This window comes from Thermobia domestica, chromosome 4 (genome assembly GCF_964235325.1).
Source record: "Thermobia domestica chromosome 4, izTheDome1.hap1.1, whole genome shotgun sequence".
NCBI classification, from domain to species: Eukaryota; Metazoa; Arthropoda; class Insecta; order Zygentoma; family Lepismatidae; genus Thermobia; species Thermobia domestica.
In genome coordinates, this window is record NC_137457.1 from 299,066,274 (window position 1) to 299,091,119 (window position 24,846).

A 24,846-nucleotide genomic window follows, 5' to 3' on the forward strand; every position below is an offset into this window, starting at 1 on the left:
TTCCTAAGAACGTTAAGTTGCGTGACAACTGAGTATCACTAAGTATAAACGTCAGATCTGTCACTAAAGAATGTAACAAACCATTCATCGCCTGAAATTACTAACATTCATTCTTAAAAGGAGGTTTCGACGAGAGCTTGTAATTTTGGCCCTTAACACGCGTTGCTCAGTGGTGATTTCTATTCATGTAAGTGCTAAATCATGGGTCTTATTCAAAGTCATGATCAATACCGTTTCTTTATGGCTAGTGTTAAACAAAGGTTGTTTTGCCAATAAGATATTGCACTTTTTTTTCTTTACAAACAAATAAATGTATAGAGGACGAAGTGACGTTACTTCCGTTACGATTTCGACGTTTCGCTGTATGGTGTGGTTCTCCCACTTGAGCAGCAGACAGTTGTTTATCGTAGGTAGTAGTTCGGATACTTCCCACGAGGTCGCAGCAGATTTCCGTTTTTGAAGATGGCTCCCGTAGTGTAATAGTAGGTGTGGAAGTGATGGAAGTGTAGTGTGCTGTGCATGAATATGTTTAATATTTTAAACAAGGTTTAGGCGTTATAAAGTGTTTATTCATAGAAAGATGAAACCTGAAAGGTAAGTAATTGGTTTGATCGTATTACTTGGTAAACATAAATATAAATAAAACGTCAAACGGTATACCATATGACGGATGAAAAATAACGAGGGCGTGTGATATTAAGAAATATTTTGAAAGAATTAAATGCATTTTATATTGTTTATTTCTGGAGCATGGCATTAATTGGACAGTGCGCCAAGTAACATAATTAATAGTAATACACTTCACTGTCAGTTTTTTTTAAACAAATTTCTTTGCTGTGTGTGGGGTATGATGTCATGCTTTGAGGGCGCAGTTTTTATTCCTTTTTTTTTTTTTTTTTGGCCCTTGCAAAGAATTTATCCCGAAATGTATTTAGGAGCAGTTTTTTTCTTTTTCTTTACAAAAGCTCTAGCTTATTGTGACGTACTTGTATGGTGCCTTTAGTGGAGTACAGTCTTTGGAAAATAGCTTTTGATATTTGGATTTTGTATCAAATAATGCAGTACATAAGCCTCATAAATAATAATCTCAACTAAGTAGTAACGTAGTAATAAATAAATCCACCGTAATATATTACTACACACAGTATAGAGGTGGAATTACAAGGGTGCTGGGTAGTTTTGGCGCACCACATTTTGGAAGATTTACAGGTGAAATTTAAGGTACTTTGTACAGAAGATTTCCATTTTGGAAGATTTACAGGTACTTTGTACAGAAAGATATATTCATAAGGAACATATTTCAGCAAGCGACAAAATTTTATACAAAGTAATACAGCTGAATTTCAGGTTTGCAAGTGTAAAATCATTATAAGTGCTTTACGGTGGTCAAAATAAGTGAGTTCATATGAAAGATGTTATTTTCCGCCTGTGGTGTATTTCTGCACAGTAGCTGTATTTTATGTTTACAAGTGGAACATTACTAGTGTAAAGGCATAACAAGTGCTATTGAAACTCGCATATTTGCCAAAATCCTCTTTTTTTTTTCACTGTCCTCGCTTACGCCTATACCCACCATCGCTGATGCGCCTGCTCTCTTCGGACGCACCCCGCGCGGGCCTACCAGCTTCGCCCTACTCTGACTCGGTTAGGTAGCATTTGTGCTTTTTTTAGTGGCCACCTACCACAGGTTGGTTTGTGCTTTTGCACTGTAGTTCTTATGCAATACGTCCGGAAAAAGTATTTATACGCAGATCGAGAAAGAGTTGTAATTTTTAAGCAATTATCTCTGGTGGCCCCCTCGGGTTTTATCTATGCCAAGTGAGATATTTTCATGTCGCCTAACTGAAATCTTTTAGTGGACAATAAGAAGTAAATTAGTGAAAGAATTACATTTTTTTAACAATTATTTCTAGAGCTGCGCCAAAACTACACCTGCACGATTACAAGTATTATAGGGAGCTAGCTTGTTTACCAGCGGGGGCTGAGGTAAAGGGGGAAAATTTTCAACAGTTTTTCTGCCTGACTCTTGCAATACTCCCTCACCCTCCTTCTATATGTCAGCGTTGCCAGGGTTAAAAATTTGTCACATGAATGTCATTCTGAAGAGTTACTGTGAGTTGGTTATTTGTTGTGTGCTGTTGTGGTTGCGTTTTTTTTTGCTTATTATTCATTTGACAATGGCTTCACAGCGTAAGAGAGGGCAAACTATACACAGCAAAGCGAGAGAAGTAATATGGAAGGCCATAGTGCAGTGCGACGAAGAAGCGAGGGATAAAAAACTGAAGCATTTGTTATCACAGCCTAATTTGCGTGTGTCCACGTATACAGGGATCTTCGATAGGGAGAGCATAATTGCATAAACTCTTTGAATTAAGTGAGTATTAGCTGAATTTTTTGACAACGCACTGGCAACCCTGCCCAGGACCGTCGAGTGACCGTTTATTGGCGGCGGGGTGGGGAACCTGCCATTCAACTCTGAATTCCTCATCCTCGCATTAAAGGTAGCTCCCTATAATAGTAACTTGTCCGAATGCGTTCGGCCCTATCCCCTCTGTGCTATACTTTAGACTACACAGATATTTTTTCACATAAATATTCGTGATAAATACGTAAAGTTGTTAATAGGGTAAATTGTAAGGTATCGTCAGACGAATGTATTCTGAAGAAAATTATATGTGCGTACAGTTATTGTATGAATTGAATTTTTCTGGAGTGGTTTTTCATTCAGATCAATTCCATACATTGTATAATGGTAGCGTAGGACGTTGTCCTATTTTTGATTTCATTATAATCATGTATTAAACGTTATTAACGGGTAATAATGCAAGTTATTTACTTATGCTTTTAACGTTACAGTAGGAGCATATTATTTTGATTTTTTCTAGGTTTATTATTATGTGATGGGTGAACTTTACAGTAACCGCTGCAGCTGGTATCCTTATGCCGACACAGGAAATTACACTCGATTAAGTTTAACAAAATGAGTCTAAACTTTCCTAACCCTAAGCTAACCTGACCCTACCCTAGCAAACTTTACTATGCGCTTTTAATGCGATCATAATTGTCAGTGCAGTGCTGAAGCGTGTGTGTACATGTAACAGGTTCCTTGGATACTAAGTAAGGGGAACTGTAGCTCAATAGTAGAGCGCTCACCACTGATGTGAAATGTCTCTGGTAGATTCCTAGTTTAAGTGAGCTTTTGGTGTCCATCATCGTGTGCAAGTGTTTTTTTCGAGATTCTTCTACTTCATCTCACATCCTCAATTTGTCAGTTAGCGTATAATCATCCGTCTCCCTTTGCCTGAAGGACATCAACTTGGGACCTAAAAGTAAAAAATTAAGTGTTTCTGCCGCGAAGTATGTCCACGGTGGTAGGTTTAAGTTAAGTTAGTTTAGGTTTGGTTTGATTTCATATTTTTGGACATACTCTTCGGCACTAACCCGAAATTTCATTTCATTTTTCGGATAGTAAGAGTAGCTATTTCTTTCTTCATTTGAAAATATGTGAGTTATTGACATTTCCATGTTTAGTGTAATAGTGGCAGCGCTTAGTTAAGTTGCTGAATATGTAAAACATGCTACCGTACAGTTTGCGAATAATGGGGACATAAATATGATGACCAGAACTGTTTTGGTTTTGAAGGGAATGGCTTTATAACATTATGTGGATGAGTTTTTTCGGAGTTCTTCCGTTTTCTGCCTTTTTCGCCATACTACCATTACCATCCAACTTATTATCATCTATAGCATAGTGCATAATCGTGAAGCGTTCAAAAATTCAAAGGTTTGCTTTGTAACCCATCTCAAAATAAGGGAGCAAAGAGACGCGAATAAGACAGAGGCTTAGAGCGTAGAGAAATGTATTGTTTGATGTTAGTAAGACTAAGAATGTCTGTTGCTTAGATCCAGACAAAATTTTATTCGAGGTGTGTAGTGTATGTAAATTTTTCTTGCGAAGGATTACATCGTAATGGCTATTTATGTTGCTTGTATGCTTTTGTTTTTAGGGGTTAGGATGGTTCAGTGTGGTATAGCGCTTATTTCTGTTACAAGGGTTCCTGGTTCGACTCTCGACCACCGAGTATGTGGTAGGCAATATCGTATTCCTGGGTTTCTCTCGTATCCTCCCACATTTTGGTCCCACCAATTGTTTAATTCTTATATACTTTAATTAATAGTCAGTCCCCTATAGTTTGATGGCCATAACCATGGGGGGTGGGGTGAAACAATAGAAATTCTATTCCATTTACCCCTTTTTTTTAAAGTTAGAATTTTCTCACCTGCATAGATTAATTTCTTTGATTGGTCTTTATGAAGTTATATATTGGATCCCTGAGTTTTCTAAATTTGTGCTACGCTACAGTGCTGGAAATTGGTATAAAGGCAGAGGGACATTTGACAATAGATGGAAGCAAGAATGCCGAGGATAGATAAAGATGATATATTTACAAAGTAACATTGTAGACTGTACAAAATCAAAATCATATCGCTTGCTAATATGGCACTGGCACGCATAGTTTACACAAAAAGCGAAATGAGACGATTGTCGGGTGGAAATTGGTATAAAGGCACCCACCGTTACTCGTTGTTTGGCGCCCTCTACACGTTCAGCATTACTCTTGATGCCACTTTGGGAATCAGCTGACACAGTGCGATAAGAGAAGTGCGGGTGCGAACGTCTGTGAGCTTGTGTGGGCCATGCCTCGTGGAAAGTTGTTGTCCAGCGAGAAACAAGCACGTGTCTGTGCGTACAAGGACATGGGCCTGTCAAATCGGCAAATTACTAAACAGCTAAATCGTTTAAGTTGTGTAATTAATAATTACGTTCGATTGGGCGCACAATACGAAAAGAACGGGAAGTATGGTAGAACATGAAAACTTTCGGAGGCTACGAAACGATTAATTGTGCGCAAGGCAAGGGCCGGAAATATGTCATCTTCCCAAATTGTTGCTGCTTGCAACTTACCTGTCACATCCAGAAAAGTGCGTCAAATTTTGAATCAAGATCCACATCTTATATTCAAGAAACGGAAGTGTAAACCCCCCTTTAGTGCGAAGCACAAGCAGGCGCGACTCCAGTTTGCGGCAACACATATGTCGTGGACATCCGAATGGAATCACGTTGTGTTTAGTGATGAGAAGAAGTTCAATTTAGATGGTCCGGATGGTTTTCAATACTATTGACATGACCTTAGGAAAGAGGAGCAAGTGCAAATGAGCAGAAATTTTGGCGGAGAAAGTGTTATGATTTGGGTAGCGTTTTGTGTTAAAGGTGCATCCAACATTGCATGGCTCAACACCAAAATGAATTCATCTACGTACATAGAGATGTTAGAAATAGAATTGGTGCGGATGTATGAGGAGTCAGACGATCAGAACCTGATTTTCCAGCAGGACAACGCTGCTATTCAAAGGGCAGCAGCAACCCGACTGTGGTTTGAAGGTAAGGGCATCAAGGTTATGGAGTGGCCAACGAGAAGCCAGGATCTTAATCCGATAGAAAACCTCTGGGGAATCCTTGCGCGCAATGTTTATCGCAATGGTCGGCAATTTGGGACGGTTGCTGAGTTGAAAAACGCGATACAAGAAGAGTGGTCAGCTATTCCACTGCAACAACTAACATATCTCATAAACACAATGCCGAAGCGTATATTCCAACTCATTCAGAAGAAAGGAGGGTCAATCAAGTACTGAACATCTATTTTCATTTCTGTACCGTACACTGTATTTTTATTTTTTGCCAAAGACAATGGGTGCCTTTATACTAATTTCCACCCGAAAATGGTCTAATTTATATTTTTGTATAAACTACGCGTGCCAGTGACGTATTAACAAACGATATGCCTTTGATTTTGTGCAGTCTACAATGTTACTTTGTAAATATATCAACTTTATCCATCCTCGGCATTCTTCCCTTCTTCTATTTTCAAATATCCCTCTGCCTTTATACCAATTTCCAGCACTGTATTCCGAAAGAGCAGCCATGTCTTCTGTTACTAACCTTTAGAACTGATATCTCTCGTAAGATTAGATGTGGTAGGATGTGCTATGTGGTTAAGTGAGTTTAGGTGGGTTTCATTTTCTTCGTACTTAGTAAAAATTTACGACGAACATTACTACTGATCTGATTGTGAGGCTGAATTGCTTGGATTTCTGTATTTTGCTGTCTTAAAATATATGTATACGCTTGTCGGTATCCCATGTATTTGGTCCTATTATATCGCTCCTGTAATAAAAGAATGGTAAAAGTGTTATAAATGCTCCTAAAGGTTGATGAGTTGTGTATGTAAAAATATCGCAAATCAAGATACACATCTCTCTCTCTCTCCCTCTATTGCTTGTCCGTCCCCGTAAAATGCGCCAGTGCAACTATTGATATCGGTTTTCTGGGGCCGCGGTGGCTCAGTGGTAGAGCGTTCACCTCTGGTGCTTGGGGCCCGGGTTCGATCCCACCCCCGCCAAGTGAACCTTGTGGTGGACAAGCAACGTATGCGTGGGTTTTCTCGGGGTTCTCCCGTTTCCTCCCACTTCCTTCTTTCCACCATTTCATTCATTCCTCATCATCACTGTTTCCATTAGTCTAATCGGCATACCCGCTGGACGTTAAACTGAAAGATTTTCATTTTTCATATCGCTTTTTTTGAACATGTGATGTTTCTGACTTGTGATTACTTTCCTATTAGAAGAATGATGAGTGGTAAGTGGAGGAAAAGAAGGAAATGATTTTAAAGTACGTGAGATCCGCTGTAGATGCCAACTTAATGATGTACAAAAAGTTAGGAAAAAAATTGTACGTTGAACCGAGATTCTGACCCGGTTCCGGTTTACCATGCCAATGCAAATTCCATATGTTCAGGAGGCTTAGTGGGTAGCGTAGTTGTTAACGCATCGGTATGATAAACTGGAGATCCGGGTTCGAATCTCGGTCCAGTCGTATATTTTTTAACTCTTTCTTTTAAATTAGTCGTACTACATGCTTTTTTTTTTCTTTATTTCTGAAATTTGTGTCCATATGGATGGATGCTATTCGTAGCGGAAAAAATCAAATAGTTAATTTGATAATCTTTGTAAAGGGTTGCAGCTGGCTGAAATTATTGTAAAATACCCCAAAACAACAACAACAACACGCGACGGTGCAACAATGTCGCAGAAAAAAAATGAGGGCTGCAGAAAGATTGGCTAACCTCTAGATGAAAACTACTGTTTCGGAAAGATCGTCTACTTTATAAATAAAAATTACAGTTGAAAAATTTTCTTCCCCGCAATAAAACACGATTCAGAGTAATTCAACGTTTGATAGTCATGATAATATACCTATAAACTTTAGAGTCGCGAAATATATGTGGGGATTTCTTTATAGTTTACTTATTCAGTTATGACATAGTTCTATAAGCTCCCTGTCTATTTCTTTTTAAATAAGGAGTCTAGAGGCATTAAAAAAAATAGAAAAATAGAAATGTAAAAATTTCTTTGCTTTTATGTGCATGGAAATTTTGTTATAATTTTATTACAGCATTACTAAAATACCTGAAGCAAGTTTTTGGATTTTTCGTAACTCGTCGCAGAAAGTTGAAAACAGTTCTGCTTTGGGGGTGAAATAGAAATGTACTTTTTTTTTCACCTTCATGATTTTAAAAAAGGAGTTCTTATTCACCTCTCATTGAGTCTTCATACCTATAAAATATGCTATTTTCTTGTGACGGTGACTGTAGAAGGACTTCCCTTGGGAGGTACAGTGGTTCAATTCTACAGTGCTTACCTCGTGTGAGAAGCTTCTGGTTCCATGGAATCAAATTTGTCCTGTACACGTCAATATCTATAGTTAAATATATATATATATATATATATATATATATATTGTATATTTGCCTAAGTAGAGAACCAGGGAAAAATATATATCCACTAAAGTGTGTTGTATGCTACGTTGAAAGATAATGTTTACAAAATCGCTAGATCCGGTAGGAGAATTTTAGTCGTTTTATTTCTTACTAGCTTTTGGAGTCTCGTTTTTAATCGAAACAAAGAAAAAGCAAGAAGACAAATTTGGTTGTGGAAAAATTAATAAATTAACAATCTCGGCTTCATGTAGAATTTTTAAAAATGATTTTTTAAGATTAAAGCAACTTTTGATTTTTAAAAAGTCAGTTTAAATAAGGTTTCATAAAATAATTAAAGTTGTAATTTTTCATACTTTGATAGGCACGAAACTAAGAGTTATTCAAGTGCACGATATATGCGATTTTGAGTACAGAAATGAAATGAAATCTTTTAAGTTTTACGTCCCACGGTTATGCCGGCTAGACTAAAGGAGACCTTAATTATGAGAAATGAATGAAATGGTGGAATAAAGAAAGTGGAAGGAAACAGGAGAATCTCGAGAAAACCCACGCACACGGTGTTTGTCCACAACAAAGTTCACTTGGCGCTAGCTGAGATCGAATCAAGGACCCCATGCAGCAGAGAGGAACGCTCTACCACTGAGGCACCGTGGCCGCAGATGCAGTTACACATTTTTGTATAAAATGTGTGAGGTCAGTGTGCTTAAATTAATACATGTTATAGTTTTCGAGGTCCGGATTATATGTCTCAATTGGGACAAAACCCAAAAACAACAACTAACTTCCAGCTACGGCTTGCTTAATCGATTTCTCTTGAATTATTGAACTCTACAATAACGAACGTCAACAATGGAAAAGGAAATCAGTCACTACGTATATTTAAAGGTACATTATTCCTTTTGCCTGCTAGAACTGAGGAAAGACTCGAGGAAAATGTTTATCAACAGGACCAGTCACAGTCTTCGAACCCGAAACCCACTGATTGCGAAGCAAGAACGTTATCAAGTAAAATTGCTCTTTCGAAGTACTTATGGTTTTGAATTAAACCTCACTTTGACACCCCTCCTTAAAGAAAAAGGAAGTTAGGGCTCTGAATCAGCAGTTAGCAGATTTGATCGAAACTCATTTTCTGTAAGAAGATTAAGGAGCACTTTCTTGAAGCGTGTGAAAATACGTAACAATACTGAGAGTTGGAAAATAATGTTGCACTATATACACACAGTGCTAAAATATTGCGTGATTCGTCGCCTGCTGTCAGCTTTTAGTTACTTGTGCATTGTCGGCGTATTAGCAACTTTCATCTGCGTTATTTCTGGACATCATAATGGACAGGTTAAGCTTGATGTATTTCCGCAAATAGTTATTGTTCGTGTGTTGGCGCTGGGTTCCAAAGTCGTCAGCTGTATATATAGAACTTACAATGATTGATTTATAAAGATCATAATGGAAGAAATAATTGCAATATTTGTTTGTTTCTTAGCAAATAGATCGAAGATTAATAAGGGAGGAAAACATATTTACATGAGCATCGAAAACTAGTAGTAACTGATTAGATAGAACGTCCAAAGTAAAACAAATCTGTTGCTTGTAAATTTTCTACTGCTTGAAGATGGAGAAGATAAAATGTACAGAGAGAGTAACAAACGAAGATGTTTTAAAACGGATAGGAGAGAAGAGGACGCTCCTAGCCAGCATCCTTCGTAGGAAGGCCAATTGGATTGCACACATTTTGCGAAGAAATTGTCTTCTTCATACCGCCATAGAAGAAAAGATGGAAGGAAAGCGGGGAATAGGAAAAAGGACACAACTGATCGATAATTTGAAAAATAGAAGAAAAAAAAATATTGCAAGTTTAACGAAGAAACTGAAGATCGAGAAATGTGGAAGAAAAATTGCCAGGCCAAAATGTAGAATTAAAACACAATCAAACGAACACCACCTCATTAGTTCCAGGACCTGGCAAAAGGCTGAAATAATACATTTTCAAATTTGCTAAATCCTTTGAAGTCTTGTGAGTCTGCTGCTTGAGGTGCGCCACGTGTAACGTGATAAATATAAACTTGAGCAACATCAAAGTGTCAGTAACTCAGTTTCGAGAAAAATGATATATGTCGCTGTGTCAGCGTACCGACAACCTGTTTGATTATTTTAAAAATTAACAATAATATTGTAAGCCTATAAGTAGTGACACAGTGTACAAGCACTGTGGTTACCGCTGGATGCGTTGACTGGTACAATCTTTTTCAAAATTGATTTTAACTAATTAATTAAATATATCATGATTTTTAAATTCTATGATTTTGCGATACACCGGTTGGGAACCGCTATTTTATCGGGCAGAAACGTAGATACAGCAAAAGTGACGAAAAAAAGACTTTGAAATGTGAGTATGGAGAAGAATGGAGAAAATAAACTGGTATAACAGAAAACTAGTGATGAAGTGTTAGCAATAGTAGGACCTTTTATTAGACGTAGTTTAAAATGAAGAGAAACGGGTTGGAATATTGGCTTATAATTAACTATATCATGAGGGGCGTGATAGAAGGTACGGTAAAGGGAAAAAGGAGGAGGAAAAGAAACTACAGTTGATGGGCGATGTTAACCCATTTAAGCCCAACTTATTTTTATTTCAGAATTTCGTAATTGTCCCTAAATTTATTGCTTCTGACCTCATTTAATATACTTTGAGGATTTTAGTGCCAGCAGATAGACTGGTACCAGGTCCTTACTGTAAAAGGCGAAATAAATCCATAACAGATAATCCACCAACAAAAAGGGATAAAAAAAAATAAATTGTTTCAATTTGGGAACGTGAGCTTAAATGGGTTAAAACAGAAAGTTGTTACGTCAAGATGAAAGAGGCTAGTTGGGCATCGTGATGCTTCGATGGCAAAATACAGGGTGTCCAATATACAATGCAACCCGGAGTTTCGTTCCTAGTGTACTTCAATTGTTGCTTCCTAGTTTAAAAATATGTGCATGAACAAAGGTTCATTTTGGTATAACCATTATTTGTGTATCGCTTCAGGTTCAAAAGTTCTACTATCCCAAACTCTGGGTTGCATTGTATATTGAACACCCTGTACTTCCGCTGATTATATCACTGTCGAACTACCCCTGGCTTTCAAGATTAGGATCATGCAAGTGAGACTTAGAAGATTGCGATGTTTGTGCGTCCTTCCGTTGTTTCAGACAATAGCTCTGGAACGAAAGCGAATTTGTGAATTCTTTTTTTTTTTTTTTTTTTTTTTTTTTTTAAACTATTAACTCTTCCGAGTTCGTAGTACAGTGCTCATTGGTACAGTGCTTACTTCAACTGCGTAGGGTTCCTGATTCGAGGTACTCCCGTTTCCTCCCATATTCTCATTCCACCAATTCTTCCATCATCATTCACTTGTTTTATTGTCGGTCTCAACCTAAACGGCATAAACGTGGTACATGAAACTGACAGATGTCAAGATGTCATGTGTTCCGAGTTCGTTAATGGAGAACATCTTCACGGATAACGTTGCATTTATCAGAAGCTATCCATATCGTATTTTCTACTATTGAAACAAATACTAGAAGTTACACATCTCGCCGCTAGATGGTACGAAACATCCCAGTGATTGACATCTACCGGTCGAAATTGAAACTTCTGGGCGCGACCCTCTATATTGTCTTTAGCAAAGTTTATTTGAAGCTGTGGAATTGCAGTTGAGCCTCACCTACAACAAGGTATCAACATAAGATGTGAAAGTTTTTGTGCAAGTACTTAACTTGCCTGTGGAGTGTTTGCATAGTGAGCTGGGTGTTTGTTCAACCGTTAACTTCTTCTGAGAATGCGTTCTGTGGACGCGCCCAGCTTTAAGGAATTTAGCTGTTTTGAAACTCAGTTGCAAGCTATGACATATTTAGTTAGTTTGTGGGTGTGTGTAAGTATTTGTATTGGTAAATTTTGTAATTTAGAACTTGGTTACTGTTAACTTTTCTCAGTTGTGCTACTTTTGTCACTGATATATATATATTGACAGATAAAAGGTAACAAAATGTGGTTCTTATTAATATATTTGCCGTGTGAAGTTCGTTATTTCTGACCTCGAATACCCTTTTTCTGAGATACAGCATTAGTTGAAGTGTACGCCATTTATAAAGTTCTTCTTCAGCAATCTTTCGATTGGTTTGGCGCAGCTGTCCACCTTTCCTTATCCTGAGTCAGTCTTTTTCGTTCCATCTACTTACTTTTTCGTATTAGTGGTGGAAAGAGTAATGCGTCGCTGTGTTATTTCAGGCATGCTTCACTTGTCAGACTGGTCTGGCCCAGACAGACCCGATGACCCGAAAACAGTCAGCTCTTCAGAATTTTATAATTAAACAGTGATGTTCACTACTTGTTTCTTTCCCGGTGTGACATTTTTAAGTCAAGGTACCACCATGTTGTGAATGTTTAAATATAATTTTATGTTTATTCGTCTTCCTATACTGGTAAATATTACAAAAGTTTTTGAACATTAACTATTGAAAATTACACTATTAAACATTTCATAAAAAGATTTAACAGAACACTGTTTGAGCTCACCGGTATCTTTTGTATTCTCAGCGACAAATTTTTGTTTCGTTTGCTTTAACCTTGACGACCCCTTATAAGAAGAATGTACAGCCGATCTTTTCTGTGAGTCTCACGCTCTTATACTCTGATAAACCTTGTAGTTATATTTCAGTGCAATGTTTGACAGATGCAAACACGAAACAAGAAAGAAAATTATAATATGGTGAGAAGACAGATAAAGGGGAGAACATCGTGTGTCTTAAAGTTACGTTAGGAGCCTCACTCATACCTTACCCAGGGTCAGCTCAGATCACCGAGTCTGGTGGATCATACGGCTGATTGCCTCTGAGTCTTCTGGACCGCGGGCCCGACGAACTCTGTGGCCCATTCCATCACTGTTCAGTACATCTTGTGTGATTTTGGTCGGTCGCGGCCGCCTTCTGAATATTTTCCCGTCTGACTTTCGTTCTATAGATCACAATGTGTTCGGTCATCCCACCTTCTCTTTTTGAAACAGTCTTTTTTTTTCTCTCTCTCTTACCGTTCCATTTTTTTTTTCATTTCAATATTATTTAATTTGATGCCTTATCCACACATCTAATTTTCAACATACTTCCTCTTGTAGTACCACACTTTGAAGCCTTCCAATCCCGGTTTTTGGTCTTCTAGAGTCCATGTCTCATATCCATATAAGTCACATGCGATTCATGTCCATTCATCTGCCTTTTCTTCACTTCTACACTGGCTTGCCAAAATATTATGACTTTGGCGTGGGGGACCCGGGTTCGATTCTCGGCGGGAGCTCATGTGGTTCGTATTCCACGTTAATCAGTAGGTCCACGTCTCATATAGCCTCGCTGCTGAAAGGGACGTTAAACTAAAATCAACTCAACTCAACCCCAAAATAATATGAACACCTACCTAATAGCTGGTGTGTTCACCTTTAAGTTATATGAAGCAATGAAGCCTTGGTAGGTGGCTGGAGACGTGACGAATCACATTTGCACATACAATTACTTAGGTATTAAATTGGATTAAGATCGAATGAGTTTGGGAACCATTAGCAATTGAACTTCACCTCGAACCACTGCATCACAGCGTTGGCCTTGTAACAAGGATTATTATTCTGCTGAAACATACCATTGTCAGCTGGAAACATATACAATATAGATAGGTGGACTTGATCAGCAATGACTTACCAATAGCTAGGTACCGTTATGGTGCCCTCCACGCGCATTACTGGACCAATGGATGACGATGTGAAGGCTCCCAAACCATAATGGAGCCACCGCCGGCCTATCTTCCTCCTATTACTCTCGACTAGCTGTTCCTCCGGAAGACGACAAATTTTGTTCCGGTCATCAATGTGGTTAAGGAAGTATCGCGATTCATTGGATCATGCAACGTTGTGTCATTGCTTGGGGACCAATGACGATGGACATGTACTCGTTCTGGTCGTAATCGACGTTACCATGCGGTTAAAATGGGTACAGCATGTGAGACATCGGTTGTGGTCACCCATTTCTGACAGTATACGGTAAACTGTATGCTCAGACACACTCGTTGTTTGTTCACTGTTAAAATCTGTTGTGCCGTAATTGGCGCTCAATGCTCTCCTACGACGTTCGACATCTTAAATGAAGTGAGATGTGGCCGTTGCAAGCCGTGTTGTGTGATGCTGGTTTCACAATCCTTTTCCCACCTCTGCAAGACACTAACCAATTCATCTCGCTAACACACGACAAGTCGAACTGGTTTCGAGATGCTCTCCCTAGTTGTTTGGCCATCACAATCTAGCCTATATCAAATTCTGATTACATTGCTGCCATTCGCCATTCTACACATAAGCGTCATACCGACTAATTGAGTGAGATCCGTGTCTCTGTCTGGCGATTCGGTCATGTCTCGTGACTTTTACGTCAGCTCAACCACGTCGTTCAAAAAGTAGCAGTATGTCGATGTTTTGGTTGGCCAGTGTATGTTGATGTGCCTTGTTTAAAAGCTTTTCTTTTCATTCAAATGCCGTCTTCGCCTGAAGCTGTTCTGGGTTTTACATCTTATTTTCATCAATTATTGATTGTTATTTTACTTCCTAAATAACAATTCCTGCACTTCTTCCTTTAGATCTGTCAATTCCAATTTGATGCTCCATAACGTCACAGGTTGCTACTCATATTCTCAGTAAACTACTCACAGAGAGCCATGAGAAGTCATTAAACATTGCGTTGATAGTGTTCACAAGCAAACAAGGCATAGTGGATGGTTTGACAGATACACTACTCATGAATTCGTGACGGATCGAAAACTACTCATGATACTATGACAAATTGAACACCACTCGTGAATTCATGACTAATTGAACATTACTCATGAATTCATGACTAATCGAACACTACTCATAAATTCATGACAAATCGAACACTACTCGAGAATTCATGATTAATCGAACACTGTAAATCTTATTCCATTCCGTCTATTTTGTTCCGTTCCATTTTTTTTTCAGCCTGTTCTCTTTCTCCTAGTTCTGATCATAAAAGCCGCTTCTACGTCATACATCTGCGAGCTGAAAATGTCTTCTCTAAGTGGTCGTTTAATCATAATTTTCCTTGTTTCTATTCATGCTGCGCATTTAATAACTTATGTTTTGGTCTCCTTTATCTTCATGTTGAATTTGCTGGTAAGCACCTGTTCATTCCATTAAAATCTACTTCTGTTTTTGTTTCATTGCCTGCCCGACAAGAAAATTTCCCACGCATATCTTAGCGTGTATATTTTCTGTGCATGTACGATTGTTTCTATGCTATGAATGTGGGTATAAAATAAAATTATGGCTATGTTAGATATTCCATTTTATATGCTGCTAAGCCTAATGTCAGTATCATTAGTCCTAATGTTACTTGTCCGGATAAGTATCATATATGTTTCCACCAGAACTTAATAATGAAATGTTATATATAATTTTGATATGTAGTAATTCTTCTCTAACTTAATTACATAGTCATAGGTAATTGTAACATACATCATTAGTTAGGTTTTCCTTTATTTCGTTTCGGAAGTGACCAGGATTTAGTATTCACTTACGTTACACAATATAACATACTTGCATTACAATTATAAGTATTAGTGCGCATTATGGGGCACTTCTTGTCCAATATTTTATCCCATCAACAGATTTCACCCAACGAAGAAGTTGCGTGGACAGCCATGACCTAACATTTTCTTTAAAGTTAAGAATATGTAGAGTATTTTAGATTTAAAGGCGGAGGGATGAACTAGAAGATGATCTCAGATGTTCTTTGTTATAAAAGGATATTAAGTGGTAAGATGAAGGAAGAGCCTACAAGACCATAGTGAGGCCCACCAGTGTTCGTAGGTTTTAAGAAAATTTCCCTCGACAGAAACATTTTCGCTTGTCTTATCAAATTTTTCCTAATGTTTTGAGTGTCCAGTTCGTATAACAGAGGTTATGTGTAGTGTTGTAAAAAAACGGTTTTTTTTTCTGTGAAGTTTTTTTTTCAATAAAACCGTTCTTTTTCATGTTTTTTTTTTCAAATGTCTGTTTTTTTTCTGGCAACTATGATTTATTGATTTATGTTGCAGATTATTAAAATAATCAACAGAACTTGAGTCGAAGCCCTCGTAACTTACAAATCGTTTGTTTCTTTGTACCTATACGAGCAAAATTATGTGATTATTCCTTTCGGACCCAGGTCTTTTTGGCGTTTTCCTACATTTCCAGTTAGTGACTTATTGCTCAAAAACTATTCATTCTATTGATATGGTTAAGGTCTTGTTTTTTAGAAAATGGAAGTGGCATTGCATTGGTGTAAGTTGCATTGCATTGTTGCCAACGGGTGGGAAATCATTGAGGGAAATGTACGGGTGAAAATTTACAAAAAATTCCCTAACCGAATTTCAAAATTTTTTGTATCTAGCACCACTGCTGCTATATCGGTTCAAGTCATCTAAACAAATCTTTGGTGTGTTGAGAAGGTACAGTGAAATCCTGAAGTCGCTGGCTTCCATTCAAAGAGGGAAAGAAAAATTCTGTCATACACATGAAATTTTGACACTTTACGCCTCAGAAGCAAAAATCAAATATGCCGGGGCTACAGCTTCTCTAATTATCCTATTGATAACTTTTTATCGTGCGTTCTGTAGGGCAAAGAGGAACCTTTCAGGTAGTGATACGTTTGTTTCAATGTAGCCAGTGAGAGGGTAATAATAGAGGGGAAAGGGAAATTTTCCGAATTTTTCACCTAATAGCGGGAATTAATTGTTTTGGCTGGAAACGCTGCCATCAGACAGACGAAAACTATCTGAAAATAAACCGTACTACTCTAAGAATATATCCTACAAGTATCATGGCGATATATAACAAAGTAAGCATGAAATAAAAAAAAATCGCATTCTACCTCAGAAATTCACCATTTTCTTACCATTTCCAGAAAATGGTTTATTATAAACCTCAACTGTACTTCCCCTAATTATTCTAGGGAAACTTTTTGTGGTGCGCTGTGTAGGCTAAGGATGAGGCTGTTAGACACTGGTACGTTTGTTCGAATGTAGCCAACAAGAAGGAAATAATAGAAATAGAAAAGGGATTTTTTTTCCAAAACTTGCCCCTAAAATCTGGAATTAAAATTTTCTGTAGCTGGCAACACTACTATCAGACACACACAAACTATCTTAAAATAAGCTTTTGTATCCCTCTAATATATCCTAGAAGTATTGTGACGATGTCTAATAAAGTAAGCATGTTAATAAAAAATATCTCATTCTACCTTTAAAAAAATCGCAGTTATCTTTCCAATTAGAGAACAAGGTCTACTGTAAACCTCAACTGAACTTCCCCTAATTATCCTATTGAAACTTTCTATAGTGCGTTGTGTAGAGGAAAGACGAGACTTCCATATACTGGTACGTTTGTTCCGATATAGCCAACAAGAGGGAAATAATAGAGACAAAAATATAATATTTCCAAAATTTCCCCCTAAAATCTGGAATTAAAATTTTCTGTAGCTGGCAACACTGCTACCACACAGACGCAAACTATCTTAAATTAAACATTGGTACACCACTAATATTTCCTACAAGTATTATGGCGATATTTAAGGAATAAAGTTTCTAATTACCAAAAATATATTACGGTAAACAGAAAAGTAGGGAAAAACTAGAGAAATCAAAGGTTGGAACCTAAATACGAATTTTATGTGCGCCCCCTAATTACCCCATTGTAACGATCTGTACTTGCGTTTTTAAGTAAGGACAAATGTTCGATTGGCGTAAGTTAACTTGCACTCGTACGTATAGGTACGGATTTATAAACAAAAAATTCTAATTTTTTTTGTCCAAATATAGGAGAATTTTAATTTCCCTAATTGGCAACACTGCGCGCAGGCCCGTCCAATTGATATCAACAGTTAGGTATCCATCCGAGGTATCTACCTGGCAAATCTTAAGGATGTCTTTCTACAACGAAGGAAGCTACAGGGAAAAAAGAAGTAAAGGAAACTCGAAATTAGAAAATTCTCGAATTTTTGACTGGGTTGAAATTTGAGAAGGAAATTCGACATCAGAAGAAAAGAAAATTAATATGATAAACTATAGTCCAGCCATATTTGGCAAGAATAATATCCCGATATCTTAATTAGTGTCCACACAGGAGCGGGTTAAACAAGTGCCACTTCCGTGTGTGCCACTTTGGCCACCTGGGCCACCGAGTATATATTTGATTACATTTTTTTGACTACTAACCCGTGTTGTTGTTGTAGTTATAGTCTCGACTAATAATAATATCGTTGTAAACAATAACTTTATAAGGAACATTTTCTCTCCTTTTTACATCTTAGTTCCAACACTGTTGCTGAGAAATGCAGGGTGTTTCAAAATAAATTTTGGGGTTTTAAGTCTTTTTAGTACTTATTACATTTTACGTACAATTATAAGCAATACATCAAGTAAAAGAGCACCTCAAATAGTCTTTGTGAGATTCATTCGTCACATGGCACACATCTAGTCGGTAGGCGAGAAAGGCCCATAAACTTTCCGCCATACGCCACAAAACACATTCAATTTAGGGGAGTCTCGTTTCAAGTGTACCATCTCCTGAGGATTTGCTGACGGCCAGATGCAAACATTATGAGTGTTCACATTAACTCTTAGGTGAAAGGTCGATTTATCACTGAAGACGACACGATCCAGAAAATCTTCCTTGTTATGCAGGAATATTTCACTTCCGAAATTGGCACGTAAACCGCAGTCTGTAGGCTTTACACCTGTAGCAACTGCAAACGATAAAGACGTAGTTGCAAGCGTCTCCTTAATATTCTTCACACAGACGGTTGCACTGTACAGATTCAGTCTTTATTAAAACACAAAAAGCTTTCTGCTCTCTAGTCTCCATCTTTGCTACTTGCTCTTTCTAACGGCAGACAGAAGAAACAATGCATGTACATGCGTGCGTACAAAACTGTTTGAGTTGCTCTTTCATTTGATATAATGTTTATAATTGTAAGTTAATTGTAATAGGTACTACAAAGTTACAAAACCCTAATATTAATTTTGAAACACCCTGCATTACTTCAAATTGAGTCATCTTATATTCATGTCTTATATATACATATCATCTGGGCCGGTCCTAGTCAATTTGTTGCCTCGTGCAATGGCATAATTTGCCGCCTCCCCCTTTCTCCAAAAAGAACAAATCTTAAAAGTCATGATTTTAAGTATGCTACTCCAGCATGAACAACAAAGGTGAGGGTAAGTGCAGTTGCACTCAGAGAGGCTTAAATACTTACTAAAAATGCAATCCTGTTGTGTCTGTTTTTTTTCTTTAAATATTAATCTATTATGTTAGTGAAAGATAAAGCAAACACACCTGCAAAGGAAAGATGGTAATCCTTTTTATAGAATTCACTATCGAGCTTCAATCTCAATGTATGAGTTTGCAATTCCAGTGCAACTAGCTCTTTTATCTTTATTTCTTGATTTCTCTTCTACATCTAACATTTTTTTTTAAAAAAAATCTTGTTTCTATCTTCAATGATAAGGAACTTGTTTCTGACAAAAACAAGACTAGTTTCATATCAAAACTGCGATAACTTACTAAATGGAACAGATATTTACTACTATTCGAGAATTGAATTCTTGCATTTGACAACAATCAAGCAATTTGTGCTCGGATTTATTCGACCATTTGCTTTAGCATTGTCCATGTGGCCTTAAACTAATGTAACCTAAACATAATTTATGAATGTAGTATTCAAATAGAAGGTCAGCTTAGTAAATGTAACTACCATCATCATGAAGTCTGTTTCCAACAAGAAATATTTAATTTAAATAATATACTTATCACAGATTTTGCCGGACCATCCAAGCTTGCCACTCCACGCAAATGCACGTGTTGCATATATGGTAGAGCCGGCTCTGCATATCATATATATCTAGTTGACAAATTATTTATATATGACATTTAGAAAAATAATATTAGGCAAATTAATATTAGTTTTTACCTTTAGACAGGTTATTGGATACTGTTCGTGACATTATTTTTGTACTTATTAAAGGCCTGCTTTCACGAAAAAAAAATTCATTTCTACTTTTATTTCTTAGTTGATATTGATGAAAACTGCTGAAACCCGAATTGTTAATAAGTATGGTATTCATGTAAATTGTAAAATATTTGTAGCGTATCAGTATCTAGCGTATAATTTATGTTGGATTTTACGGTAATTACACCTACATAAAAATATTTCGTACTTAAATGGACGTAAGATGCATTACAAATGACTATTTGAAAACAAACGAAATTTAGAAATAAAAACGAGAGGCAATGTTTTTTTCTAAAAAAAACGTAAATTTCTGAAAAAATACGAACCGTTTTTTTTCTATTTACAACACTAGTTATGTGGTAAGATTTGTTTAGTTATATTAAAGGAAGTGCCTACCACATTGGTTTTATTCATTTGCTTTTTTGCTTCTATTTGTTTTTACTTTTTCCTTTGCTTTTCTAAAGAAAAGAATATACACAGATATATTCAGCCGTGGTCCTGCGTAGCGTAGTAGCTAAAGCTCTCGTCTTTGGCGCGAGCAGTCTTGGATTTTATTCCCGGTTAAGACAGTCGGCCGAAAAAGTGTTAAAGCTTTTTCAGGCCACCGATCCTGATTCAAATTTTTCCTGGATTTCCCTCTTTCAGCCCGAGCGAATGCCGGGATGGTATCCTAACATAGGTCCTAGGCAGCTTCCTTCCTTCCCTTTCCTCGGCTAGTTTGATCGCCGATTTACGTCTCCTTCATACCTGACGGCGTAACATGGCCGTAGACGCGAGCTCCCTTGTGCCTAAGTTGTTACTATACGCTCATTTGGCGTGAGGAACTTGTGTTTGATTCCCGGCCGAAGTTCATGTGGTTCGGTTTTCACGTTAAGCTGTTAAGTAGGTCCACATCTCATATAGCCTTGCTGCTAAAAGAGACGCTAAACATCGAATCAACAACAAATGGCCATAGCTGCCGAAAGCCCAGAAATCTAATTCATAATCCTAATCCTAATACACTCGGCCAACAATGGTGCAAATTCTGCTACTTTGAACACACACACAAACTATTGCTATTGTGTTCGTTTATTTCTGAAGAGCAAAGAAAAATTTAAGCATTTACATTAGTCAATCAGTCATCATGAGAATTTTCCTGTATGTTCACGTTTTATCGAGCTATTTCCTTTTTTCCAAATTAACTTATAAAATTTCCCTATAGTAGGAAAATTTCCCTCAAACTACGAACACTGAGACACACAATGCTTTACGGAACAGAAATTTGCGGGATCAAGAAGTCGCAAGAGAAGAAACTACAAGTGACCGAAGTGAAAATACTCACATGAATGTATGGTGCAACGAGGTCAAAAACAGTAGAATAAGAGGCAACGTTAAAGTGACTGAGATGTCGGAAGTACAAGAGAATAGTTCAGGCATGCTATAAGAAGAAATAGTGATTATTTCAGCAAGAGACAAGGGGTGATGTAAGACAAAAGACGGAGAGGAAGGCCAAAAAGAAGATCGTGAGGCTACGGACTTTTAAAAAAAAATGGGTTAATATAGGATGTTGTTTGGGACCGAGCAACATGGAAGCAAATCATTAAAAGTGTCGACCCACGTAAGCGGGAAAAAACAGCCTAAAAGAAGTGGTTAATTATATACTGGCGATTCAAAACTTATTTCCAAACTGCAGGGACTATGTTTGTTTATGGGATAGATAATTTTAAAACAATAATTTGAATTGGTTATTTGATATATTCTTTCTATGGATGTACCGATATATAGAGGTTTGCGTGGATATAAAATATCTCATCCGTAACATCTCTATCCGTATCCGCAGATAATGAAGTAACAAATGTAACAAATATATAAACCTTACATATTTTATAATGGTCATGATTTCAAAAATATTTTTGAACACATTTTAAATAGCTCTCTCTTGTAATTTTCTGAACCAAACGAAACAATACATTATATCAGTTTGCTCGTGATCAATGCAATATACTGTGCAGATACAAATTAGAAATAATGAAGATCTATGTACTTAATATAATGCCAGAACTAAAATAATGCCAGGTAGGTGATATCCCCTCTATAAAGTAACTCTAGAGCACGTCACTAGAGAGGTTCAGAGGTTCTGTTTAGGTCAGAGATGTCATTCACCTACAAAGCGACTGTTAAAAATATTGAAAACAGCAATAAAGGACAATTCTCTCTTGTCACTTCTTGTCTTTTTGCTGTCACTGAGTCACAAGCTTCAAACACACTTATTTTGATTTCAGTTTTTTTTCAACCGCTTTTAAAACTTTTAATTCAAAACAAACGTTTCTTAGTGCTCTTTCCACCATCATCACAAATTTCATAACGTTTTCATAGGTAAGGAAAAGATGTAGGAAACCATATCCGCAACTTTATCCGCTATCCGCACAGAAAAAATATGTATACGCAGATACCCATTTTGATGCGGATATCCGCATCCGCGCAAACCTCTACCGATATTTACCAATACATTTTCCGAACGATTTTCAATTTTTTAAATATTAAAAGTGACACATATTTCATCGGCTTCTTTTAGACTAAAAGTTGATCAAAATTATTATCAATTATACAATCGATTTCTTTACGCATGTGCACTACTCATACTCAGCTGATACTTTTAGTCTCTCGATGCGCAAATAGTGGTGAAGAAAAGCCAAAGGTCCTCACAAGTAAAGTTTGCAAATGGATGAATCGAGTTGCGGGATGAGACTGAGTTAGCTTGATAGAGGATGTGAAAATATGTATATGTGCAAAGTTATAGCGGCTGAGCGCCATAAAATACGGAAGGAGTCAAAGTTGGTGGGAGAAGGGCTGGCGCTATGTTATTAAACATCAAATAAACTGTTGAATCGTGAAAGTAGTGAAATATAGATAACGCAAACGGTTGTAGTTTCACACATTGGCAAAAGAAGAATGGGCAGAGTAGATCACGAACCTCCGCTGCCATCTTGAAATCCGCCATTTTGAAATCTGTGATATTTTTTGAAATGGAAAGATAGTCATGTGATATATCAATTAGGGCCAGCATGTTCTCAAAAAGTCAATTATGAACTTTACTGATCGTTATCTGCACTTATTTGGAAGATTTAGGATCATCTTTATAGTTATTTACGAAAATCTAGGAGACTGATATTCGTATGTTGAAAGTCTGGATTATCAAGAATATACGTGTAAGTTGAACATATCTACAAACCAAGAAAACTAACAGTAAATTCACTGTTAGTTTTCTTGGTTTGTAGATATGTTCAGCTTGTAGATTTTCGTAAATAACTATAAAGATGATCCTAAATCTTCGAAATAAGTGCAGATAACGATCAGTAAAGTTCATAATTGACTTTTTGAGAACATGCTGGCCCTAATTGATATATCACATGACTACCTTTCCATTTCAAAAATATCACAGATTTCAAAATGGCGGATTTCAAGATGGCAGCGGAGGTTCGTGATCTACTCTGCCCATTCTTCTTTTGCCAATATGTGAAACTACCACCGTTTGCGTTATCTAGCTTTCACTATTTTCACGATTCAACAGTTTATTTGATGTATTTAATAACATAGCATAGCCCTTCTCCCACCAACTTTGACCCTTTCTTATGGCACTCAGCCGCTATAACTTTGCACATATACATGTTTCCACATCCTCTATCAAGCTAACTAAGTCCCATCCCGCAATTCGATTCATCCATTTGGACCCTTTACTTGCCAGTCAGGATCATGGGCGCCCGAAGAAAATTTTCTAGAGTAGTCCATTCCATGGTTGCTATATTACGTCTCGTATTTAATATACGTGGTTTGCTATATTACGTATACATTTTCGTGAGCCAGGGGGGGTCCCACCCTGCCCTCCCCCTTCGGGCGCCCATGGTAAGGATAGCGGACCCGTAATTTGAATCCGAAACGAGACAGAGATTTCGATTCAGAAGAAAATGCTATGGAAGAAACCCACAAGACGCTCACTTTGTCATTATTTTCTCCTACTTACTGGGTAAAAACAGTTAGTTCTAAAGTTAATAAATAGTTTGATTGTTTTCGACTTCGCTTAATTAACTCTCTTTTTTTTTTTAATGGCATACGCAGCAACATCTGGTTCAGCACGCATAATTTTGTAGACAATAACAATTAGTAACGGTAATATCCGTTCGCATTACATGCATGTAATAGAGACTAGTAAATACAAGGTAACTATCAAAGTACAGTATCACTCTAAATATCAATCACTGACTCTTAGAATTATGTTTACACTATATAAGTATTTGCTGCTTTTTAGTTCATTTTATGTGAGCTTGATTAAATTTAGAGCAAATATACTTTTTGTGTGGAACCTAATATGAAATTTTGCTTTTTTGTTTTTGTATGTCAAATTTTGGCCTTATATCTAATATACGCTATTACAATGATCATTTCATTATTCTGAACATCCATGATAATATATAAGAAATGCCCAAAAATAATGGTATCGGTGAAAAAGTGGTATCGATACATCCCTAATTCTTTCATTTGCGAGTACGTTGTTATATGCAGCAGCATTTTCTTGTTCTCTTATGCAGCGTAGATTCATTCAACGTGGTCTAAGAAGAAATTAAAACTTGGAAGCCTCCTCATTAGTCCAGAGGAAGGTTTTCCACAAAGAAACGGTGAAGAAAGGGAAGGGATTTTACTCCAGCAATTTAATTTGAATATTCATTAAATCTCAAGAAGTTTTCATTGCATACGGAATTGCTAGCAGACCTGGAGCCTTTACCCGGATCTTCCGAATAAAGTGTTTTTCCGTTGAGGTTAACAAAATGTCAGGTGTTGGCTTAAGCATAAGAGATGTATATTCATTTAGCACCTATTTAGCCATACCAATATATAATGCAGAAAAAAAAGGAAGAAAAGTTTATTGGAATTTTTTTCAGGTTGATGAACC

General features: G+C 37.1%; 1 protein-coding gene across 2 annotated transcripts in view; it reads left to right on the forward strand.

The window, feature by feature from the left end:
• The first annotated feature begins 382 nt into the window (after positions 1–382).
• The window catches only part of LOC145684238 (uncharacterized), a 172,515-nt gene continuing 148,051 nt past the window's right edge, over positions 383–24,846 (forward strand). Inside the window, exon 1 of one of the 2 annotated variants that reach the window (XM_081756341.1) lies at positions 383–594. The gene's annotated coding sequence lies outside the window, so the exon portion shown is untranslated. The remainder of the gene's footprint in view (positions 595–24,846) is intronic. The other variant, XM_081756342.1, reaches the window with a different exon arrangement.